The 9,908-nt window shown below is 47.5% G+C and overlaps 1 long non-coding RNA gene across 1 annotated transcript; it reads left to right on the top strand.

Moving 5' to 3' along the window:
- The first annotated feature begins 7,870 nt into the window (after window positions 1–7,870).
- LOC138489742 (uncharacterized) lies at window positions 7,871–9,691 on the top strand. The gene is made up of 3 exons (XR_011274875.1): window positions 7,871–8,042; window positions 9,155–9,307; window positions 9,614–9,691. It is a non-coding gene; the product is annotated as an uncharacterized lncRNA (long non-coding RNA).
- The last annotated feature ends 217 nt before the right edge of the window (window positions 9,692–9,908 follow it).

Below are 9,908 nucleotides of genomic sequence, written 5' to 3' on the forward strand. Positions count from 1 at the left end.
GTCGATGAATCACAAAGATCCCCAGCCACGAGCGACAGCGACGACAGTGACAGCGACTCCTCCCCCGAAAAGCAAGGCAAAGAGAGGAAGAAAAAAGGGAAAAAGCGAGTACACCGAGTACACCTGATATCGGCAGTTGACCCACGCAAATCACGCCGGAAGAGGAGACCATCATGCACAGTCCTCTCCAACGGAGACCCACTGAAGGAAATCATTGATACGGGCGCTACAGTAAACGTCATGCCCGTGACAGCGTTCAACAGACTCAACCCCAGACCAGAGCTCCTCAAGAGGAAAGTCAGGCTATACGCCTATGGGTCCAAAAAACCCCTGCCAGTGCAAGGGTCATTTAAATCGAATTTTGCTCACAATAACGCCAACTGCCGTGCACGAATATATGTGGTAGATGCTGGTTGCGAGACCCTCCTAAGCTGCAAAACGGCCGAAAAGTTGAAGCTGATACACTTCGCATTCAGTGTGCAACACGACGAACTACACAACCTCTTAGGACGACATAAGAAGCTGTTCCAGGGCATCGGACGCCTCAAAGGGAGAACCATCAAGCTCCACATAGACCCCACTATCGAACCCAAGGCAGTACGACATAGACGAATCCCATTCCACCTGAGGGATGCCGTAGAAAAGGAACTGCTCAAGCTCGAAAACGCAGGGATCATCGAGAGGACGTCAGGACCAACCCCGTGGGTTTCACCGATGGTAGTAGCCCAGAAACCGAAACAACCAGGGGCGGTTAGAATATGCATCGACATGAGGCTCCCCAACATAGCCATTGGTCGAGAACGCCACGTCACTCCCACCATTGACGAACTCATCGTAGACCTCACGGGAGCGACGATCTTCAGCAAGCTTGACCTCCGGTCTGGCTACCACCAGCTGAAGCTATCCAAAGAATCCAGATACATCACAACATTTTCGTCCCATCTTGGCCTGATGAGGTACAAGAGACTCAACTTTGGGATATCGTCTGCTGCAGAAGTATTCCAGCATGAAATCCGCAAAGTCATCACAGGACTCGAAGGGACCACCAACATCAGCGACGATATCCTAGTATACGCATCTAACAAGGACGAACACCATCGACGCTTAGCAGCGGTTCTAAAGAGGCTCGAAGACGCAGGCTTGACCCTCAATGCAGAAAAGTGCGAGTTCAACAAAAAGGAACTATGCTTCTTCGGATATATATTCAGCGCAGCAGGTGTGTCCCCTGACCCTTCCAAGGTACAAGACATAAAAGAATTTGAACCACCACAATCCGCCTCTAAAGTGAGAAGTTTCATGGGGATGGCCACCTACTGTTCACGGTTCATTCCCGACCTCGCAAGCATTGCGAGCCCACTCAGGGAACTAACCAAGAAGGACCAAAAGTGGGAGTGGACGGAAACACACCAGCAGGCATTCCAACTAATCAAAGACACCCTGTCCGCTTCCACCACCATGGCATTCTTTAACATAGATCGACAGACCGAGCTCCTCGTCGACGCCAGCCCGGTTGGCCTGGGAGCAGTGCTGACCCAAACAGACAGAGATGGCAGAGTATTCCCAATCGCATTTGCCAGCAGAGCTCTCACAAAACCCGAACTAAACTACGCGCACATCGAAAAGGAAGCCCTGGCCATTCTGTGGGGGTGTCGCCATTTCAAAGTATACCTGCTAGGAAAACAAGCAAAAGTCTTCTCTGACCACAAGCCCCTAATCCCGATATTCCGAGGCTCTGCCCCGCATCCTCCAGCCCGCATTGAGAAGTGGATGCTGCAACTGCAACCATATAACATCGAGGTAGAATACCGCCCAGGATCGGACAATCCAGCAGACTACCTGTCCCGCCACCCGCGGCCGGCCACAGATAAAGAACAACACCATGCGACAGAAACAGACGAGCACGTCTGCCATGTGGTGGCATGTGCCCGACCGCGAGCCCTGACGCTACAGGAAGTAGTGCAAGAAACAGAAGAAGACACAGTCCTGCAACACACGACCGCTGCCATCCAATCCGGAAATTGGAGAAACTACCTCATGTCAATGACTCACCGAACAGCCACAGCCCAAGCCAAACTCAGGGCCCTGTTCGGCATCAGACACGAACTCTCAGTAGCTCCAGAAAGAGTAATATTGAAAGGACACCGAATCATACTACCGGAATCCCTGGAGGAGAGAGCGCTCAAGCTGGCCCACAGTGGACATCAAGGGATCGTCAAGTCGACAGCCTACCTAAAATCCCGAATGTGGATGCCAAACATGCACCAAAGGATAACCGAGCTCGTGGAGTCCTGCGCAGTTTGCCAAGCGTCACGGAGACCAGCAAACCCAGAACCAATCAGCAGCGCCCCCCGAAGCCGAAAACGGTGGGACGCCGTCAGCATGGACCACTGCACCATCGCAGGGGAAGGATACCTGCTCGTAGTAATTGATGAATTTAGCAGGTACCCCGAAGTGGAACATGTAGCTTCGACCAACGCCGAAACCACCATCCTCACACTGGAGAAAATGTTCGCCACGCATGGCATCCCGAGGAAAGTAAAAAGTGACAACGGGCCATCGTTCACCAGTCAAGAGCTGCGTGAGTTTTTCAAAGAAGTAAACGTCAAGCATCAACGAATTACCCCAAGATGGCCTCAAGCAAATGGTGACGCTGAACGCTTCATGGGGTCACTGAACAAAGTCATCAGGATTGCCAAAGAACAAGGACACCCCTGGTTGAAGGCAGTGTATCGGTTTCTGAGAACACACCGGCAAACCCCACACTCAGCCACTGGAGTCAGCCCGGCCGCCCTCATGTTCGGAGTTCCCATACAGGCGGAGCTACCTGTGCACCCCAACTGGACAGCGCCAGACCCAGACATCCTCGAAATGGATGCTAAGCGGGAAAGACACAATGAACGAGAAAGCATCGCCAGGCAGGCCTACAACAGAGAACTGAACCCAGGTGACACAGTCCTTGTCAGAAACCGGGCACCGCCGAAGAAAATGTCCCTCAACTTCGAAGTTCGCCCATGGACTGTTAAGACCACCAACCACAGCATGGTCACCGCAACCCGAGGAGAAGAAACCGTAACCAGGAATGTATCCCACTTCAGGAAAGTGCCCCAAGACATGTGGGAAGAGCACCCGTCACCCCAGAGAGGGGAAGTGACACGCACACCCCAAAGACCCACACCACAGCAAAGCTCGGAGGCCCAGCAAGAAGAAGAGATTGAAGCGGAGGCCGACACCGAAGACCCACCCCGGGAAAGAAACACCTGGTACAGTCTGAGAGAAAAACCCAAGCCGTCATCCCGCCTCCAGGGATATGTCGTGGATGGGATACATCGTCAAAGACCGAAGCAGAGATACCTGCCCATTCAGAAGTAAGACTTAAGATAAATGTTGTTGTTAGCCACAGTAAATTTGCCTCCAAGTTGAGGAGGAGTGTGGTGTCACGTGTCCTGACGGACGGGGTCACGTGACACGGCGGGAGAGGAGGAGAAATAAAAGGTATCACCGGAACTGGCGTGCCAACGCCAGTCCGGGTTTAAGCAGCACAGTGAGTGGTCGTGTCTTTTGTTCCGCGCCGCCCCCGCGCATCGCGTAGCAGCGCAAGCCTCTGCCGAGGCCCTAATCAGACCTCCTACGCCCGCCCGTGTCCAGGCGGGTGGATATATCACACTATCTAAACATCGGCAGCAAAGAATAGTTTCTTAAATAGCCCAAAAAAAACGTAATGGCGCTTTGTTATGCGTACATATGCACAGTAGGCATTTTTAAAGTCCTTTTCATCAAATTCCTGCTGCATCTTGGTGCTGTCATATTATAGGTTATATTATAATCCAATGTAATGCTACTAAATGTATAGACCTCGTAAGAATGAAAGGCTGAGTCGGCCGTGCTGGGATTAAAACATGAGAAGTACAGGGTTTCCCTTTGTTTTAGGCAAGCACTTTACCCTTGAGTTATGCGCTCAAAGGGAGGGCATCGGATAAAGAGTGTGAGGTGAGAGTAGTGTAATCCTTTTCTGTAAGGTGGCAGTAAAATGCTTTTCTAGAAAGCAAGGAAAAGTCATTTCGTAGCTCAGTGTGGTTTGTTTTTTGGTGCATAAATATATCTCAAACCTAAAGCAGATCTTTTTTTGCAATCCAGTAATTTAGGCACGATAAAAGAGGCTTTTTACCCTTAAAGTTCTTCTACATAATCGGCAGTAATAATATTAGAGCGCCTCCCTGTGGCACTGCTCTCCTGGGACCATTGATTCGCGCATTGGTTGCTGTGTGTTCAGATGTGGAGTTGTGAAAGCAGGGGCAAGGCTCCTATGAGTTTGTTGCAACAAACAAAATACAAATACATTTAATTTTGTTTAGAGTATTTGCTTGTTTTAGTGACTAGGAATGGCTGGGACACCGCTTACCTGTAGGTTGCCTGAAGGTATGCGTATTGAGCAGTTGACCATTTCTTTTTAAATTTGTATATTTAAAGCGCTCACACAGCCCGGAGGCATCGAGGCGCTATTCCAGGAATATGTCTTGGTTGCATATTTATAACGCGCTTAATACCCATAGGTTTCGAAGCACGGACCCGGGGATCGAACTTGTGTTGCGTCTTGTCGTCTTGTATTCAGGGCGAGCATATTGCCGCTAAGCTATAGTCCCGGGACCTTATGCGGAAGCCCTCCACACATCTCGGTAGACAAAGTGGACTTTACTGGCAGCGTTTGAATTCTGATAAGTCATTGCTGGATGCGGGGTCCTGAAGGTCATGAACCTCATTCCTGAATGCTGGGGGAAAGGCTAGGGGTATTTCATTTGACAAAGGAAGCTAGTGTCATTGTGTAGGGCAGGGGCACTTAGAGCCTGCCCAGGATGGCAATGGTGATTGTATGGTGAAACTAATAGTGCCAACCCTAAGTCAACTGATTATTCGAACAGCCCGTGAAGCTAGCAAGCAGAGGGGATTGTGGTTGAGGCATTATACTGTCCTGACAATGCAAAGAGGGTGCACAACACGTGTCCTTAGCTCACAATGAATGCTTTTGGTAGCAATGGTGTGCATATTGCCATTCTTACACTTCATTGGGTGTTACAATCACTGTAGGGAAAATATGAGTTAAGCTGCCACGGAGATGCAGAAACACATTTTGTTTGGAAATATTGCATGCTGGGTGAACTAACTGGATTTTTAGCATACCTACAAAAAAACATTTCACTAAATTTAACGTGAATGCAAAATGATCCCCGCTACTTTCAAATAGTATGTTTTTAAGTTTTACATTTCAAGATCGTTTCACAGTACCACGAATGTTTTTTTCAAACTTACTGGGGCCCATTTTAAGATTCCATACACTTAGGTTTCTCTCTCTCTCTCTCTCTCTCTCTCTCTCTCTCTCTCTCTCTTTCTCTCTCTCAATACCAACTGGATCTGGTAATGAATAAGTAATGAAAACACTTAACCATTTTTCCAAATATACAGTAAAAAAAAGACGTGTGTTTCAATCTACCAGGAGATTATTTACAGGGCCAGATGTATCACTTATTTTACTTATCGGCAAAACAATAAAAATATGGGCTGCAGTCTGAAAGGTAAACAATTACTTTGTGTAAATTTACCATTTTCATTTAAAAATAACACCTTTGGCTATGCCTGCCTTGTCAGGGCAACTGTTCCGCTCTACAGCGACCTCTTCCATACCATGCCAGCCCATGGTATGGTATGGAAGAGGTCGCTGTAGAGCAGAACACCACATAAAGCCGAAATAGTTACAGTCTGAAGCTGCCATTAGTAGGCCTCTGACCAGCACACTAAACTCCCGAACAGGTGGCACAGACCCCAACCCCTGCTTCCCTCTGCTCATTCCTTTTTTATCTATTTCTTCCCCGGTTACTCTAACTGGAAGGGTCGTTCTCTCAGTTGAACACTGGAGGTGCTGTAGGATTATATTTGACATCATAACTTTGTTCCCTGTTTGTTCACATTATTTAATCAAAATATTTTCCTTGCTAATTTGAAACAGAGCTCTTCCGATATGGGTTTAAACAAATGTACTGTGTTTTGAAACTTAATCAGATAGAGTTCAATCATTCTATGAGATTGGAGCTTACACGGCAACATGTCTTCTAAATACATCAGACCTATGCTCATTTTCTGGGCACAGTTTAAACGTTCATTCATCCCCTTCATGCCTCACGATCAGCTAAACCACACACGTAATGCAGACAGTTCTCAATTATTGCAAGACCTACGAGTCTTGGCTTGTGAATAGAACTGAGTGCTTCACAATATCCGCTACAATAAACAAATGAATGCATGTTTCTATGCCCCTGTGAGATGTGATACCCACAGCTCAATTATCAATTCTACTTATGTGCATAGTAATTTTATTGCACACATGAGGGCATGTGTACTCATCCTTGCTCTTTAGAATTAATTGCATGATTATGAACCAAAATCTTTGACATTAGAAAACATGTAAGACCTAACATACCCAACAAACAAAAGATATCTAAACAGAATCCTACCCACCTGGGGATAATTGCAAAACAACACTTAAAAAAACAAGGAAATCACAGTCAAGTAGTTGAAAATGATGGCACTGTTTTGATCATGTGTTACACCGAAACATAAAAAGGAAGCATACTGGTGATACATCTTTGAGACACATTAATGTAGGAACCTAGTGATGACCCCACCATACAGATCAATTAAGCACTGGAACAAAACATTAAAGGATAGTTCCGGGACTTTTTTTTTATTGTCCCTACGGGTCGGCCATGTGTTTGTAAGCATAAATCGGTAGATCGTAGGAAACTTTCCTATGGACCTTACCCGACTTTTCGCCCATTATCGCACTCGAAATCAGCCTCCATTTTGTGATAATCCTATCATTCCGCCGCATCGACCTGGCTCACCTGCCTTTGCGGCACTAAATCAAATCCCCCGCCCCTGAGCCTGACATCAGCAGACGCGTACTGCCCATTTCAAGCACGTCTCGTGTCAACAATCGCTGCGCCTCAGCTATTGACGTGTTGCCATGGAAATGGCAGGACGCCTCTTTCCCCAATAAGTATAAACAGACCGTTTCACAACATACAGCAGCAGATTTTCGATTCCATTCCTCTCTCTGTGTTACTTTGAGTATTCTGTGACTCGTTTCAGTGCTCTGGTCAGCTACCTTCGCCGCTTGTAGCCCGTGTGAACACCTGTACCATCTCTGTAAATTATTTGACTATCTTTACCGCACAATGGCCACAATAATGCCGTATATGTACGAGCCCGAGTACACCGAGGAGGAACTACTGGAAAGGCAAGCACGCGAAAACGATGGGGATTCGGACGGCAGTTGGGAGGACCAGTCAACGGATGAAGAGCCTGGACCATGTCGCATGGACGGCGTCTCCACCTGGTGCACGTGCAATCGGTGCGAGCTAATGCCAACTGAGGAGGAGAACTGCTGCTGCCGTGAAAATTCCGGGTGCTTGGCCTACATTTCGGAAAGCGAGCAAAGTCTGCAGGAAGGCGAGCAAAGTCCGCAATGCATCACCGAGCTGCCAGAGTTCAGGGAAGCCTGCCTCTCACGGACAGTGTTGAGGATGATGATGGTGCTTATGCACGAACTTCGTGGCACTGTTCGTCCGCGTAATCCGAGTAACGAGTAAGTATACTCTGTTTGTGATGTCAGTGATGCCACCACTATTTCATGGTCGTCTCCCACATATAAAATTACATTTACATATCATTCGAACGCATGTAAATTTGTTCCATATAGTGCATTTTCTAGATATAATTTTTTTCTAAGAAAAATGACATGTGTTACCTGAATCGACATTGATAAGAAAGTTTGGTCAGTTTAATACAGTTTGCATCTTTTTTTTTCACAGGTGGTACAGGCTGGTGGCCTATCGTTGCTTCACTTGGTGGCTTCACGGGAGGCTCGGACACCGCGTTCGGAGAGTAATACCTGCCTGTGCGGTACTTGCCATTAGACAACATTTCCCCAGTGACAGTGGACAATACCGCGGATTTTCCCTCGATGTGCTGCAACCTCAACTTTACAATGTGTAATGTTTATTATTTATGTTTAATTAAAATCTAAAATAAAGCCCAACATATATTTTAACAATGGTTGTTTTGATTTTTTAAATGAATCTAGTGTATATTCTCCTGGGAGGGTGAGGTATTTATAAACTCACCCCCCTGCCTTCCATGTAGTAGATCCTGCAGCCATCCTCTTACATTCAGTTAGATGGCCTCTCCTTGGTGAGGCCCTGCGGCAAACGGGTCTTGTCTGCACGACCACCGCCCCGATCCACCCCCCCGCCCTATCAAAGGCAGTTCGCACCGGGGTACTTGTGCTGGCAAGTGGAGCTGTCAGGGAGCGATAAAGGCCAAGAGGTGCCAAAGACCATGTACACTTCAAAGTGGTCTATAGAGCATGGGTTGTTGTTCCCATGTCTACCTCCAGACCCCGTGTCTCCTGCCAAGCATCCCCCCTCACGCTGGACGGCCCCCTGCAATCCACATAAGTGTGTCTCCATTCACGAGTCTTCCTGTGTCTTGTCTGCACGACCACTGCCCCGATCCACCCCCCGCCCTATCAAAGGCAGTTCGCACCGGGGTACTTGTGCTGGCAAGTGGAGCTGTCAGGGAGCGATAAAGGCCAAGAGGTGCCAAAGACCATGTACACTTCAAAGTGGTCTATAGAGCATGGGTTGTTGTTCCCATGTCTACCTCCAGACCCCGTGTCTCCTGCCAAGCATCCCCCCTCACGCTGGACGGCCCCCTGCAATCCACATAAGTGTGTCTCCATTCACGAGTCTTCCTGTGTCTTGTCTGCACGACCACCGCCCCGATCCACCCCCCGCCCTATCAAAGGCAGTTCGCACCGGGGTACTTGTGCTGGCAAGTGGAGCTGTCAGGGAGCGATAAAGGCCAAGAGGTGCCAAAGACCATGTACACTTCAAAGTGGTCTATAGAGCATGGGTTGTTGTTCCCATGTCTACCTCCAGACCCCGTGTCTCCTGCCAAGCATCCCCCCTCACGCTGGACGGCCCCCTGCAGACCGCATAATGCCACGACATATACACGTCATTCATTCACAAACACACCTCTGTTTCGAATTCTTTATAACCCACTTCATATTTCTAATGAGAACTTCTTTGCGCTTTGCTAGTCAACCCGTGAAGGTGCTGGTTATCTGCTCTTCGTCTCTGTGAACTTCCGTGACCACTTTGAGCAAACTCGTCAGTTTGCAACCTGTGAACTGCTCCCTGTTCTACGACAAGAAACTACTCTGATCCCTGCATCTAACTGTTTGTTCGTCAAGGTAAGTCCATGTACCATAATCATTTTGCGTCCAATTTTTTAATTTATATCTATTTGCTAGTAGTCATCAAATTGCATCCATGTTTTCTTTTCGTTCACGACAGTACATGCAAGGAACTAATCACATGTTCTGAGTTTAGTCAAATTACTTTTTCTATTTTTTGAAAGTTATTGAAATACTTATCCGCATGTGAATAACCTGTATAGTTCCAAGAACCAAAACGGACCTTGCATTGAACCTTTTATGTGTCATTTAATGTTTTAACACATTGGTATTCATAGAGAATTGTTGATCTTTACTTTTCAGAACTTTCCATAATGCCTGCCTGTTCCATTGGCGGTTGCCCTTCGAAGACCCATAACAAATCTGAAGGTACTATAATGCATGTTTTCCCTAAGACAATAGATCAGATAAGAGAATGGGTCCGATATTGCGGATATCCAGCCTCTGAGATAGAAAGTAGAGTCCTAGAAGTCTTTGCGGACAAGAGGGGTGATCGATACCGCATCTGCAGCAGGCACTTTAGCCCAGACATGTACTCCACATCATTGCTAATAAGGACGAAAACACCGCGAGCGAGGCGAAAATTGCTCTCAACCGC

The sequence above is a fragment of the Ambystoma mexicanum genome, chromosome 9, assembly GCF_040938575.1.
Source record: "Ambystoma mexicanum isolate Mex_15411 chromosome 9, UKY_AmexF1_1, whole genome shotgun sequence".
In the NCBI taxonomy this organism is placed as follows: domain Eukaryota; kingdom Metazoa; phylum Chordata; class Amphibia; order Caudata; family Ambystomatidae; genus Ambystoma; species Ambystoma mexicanum.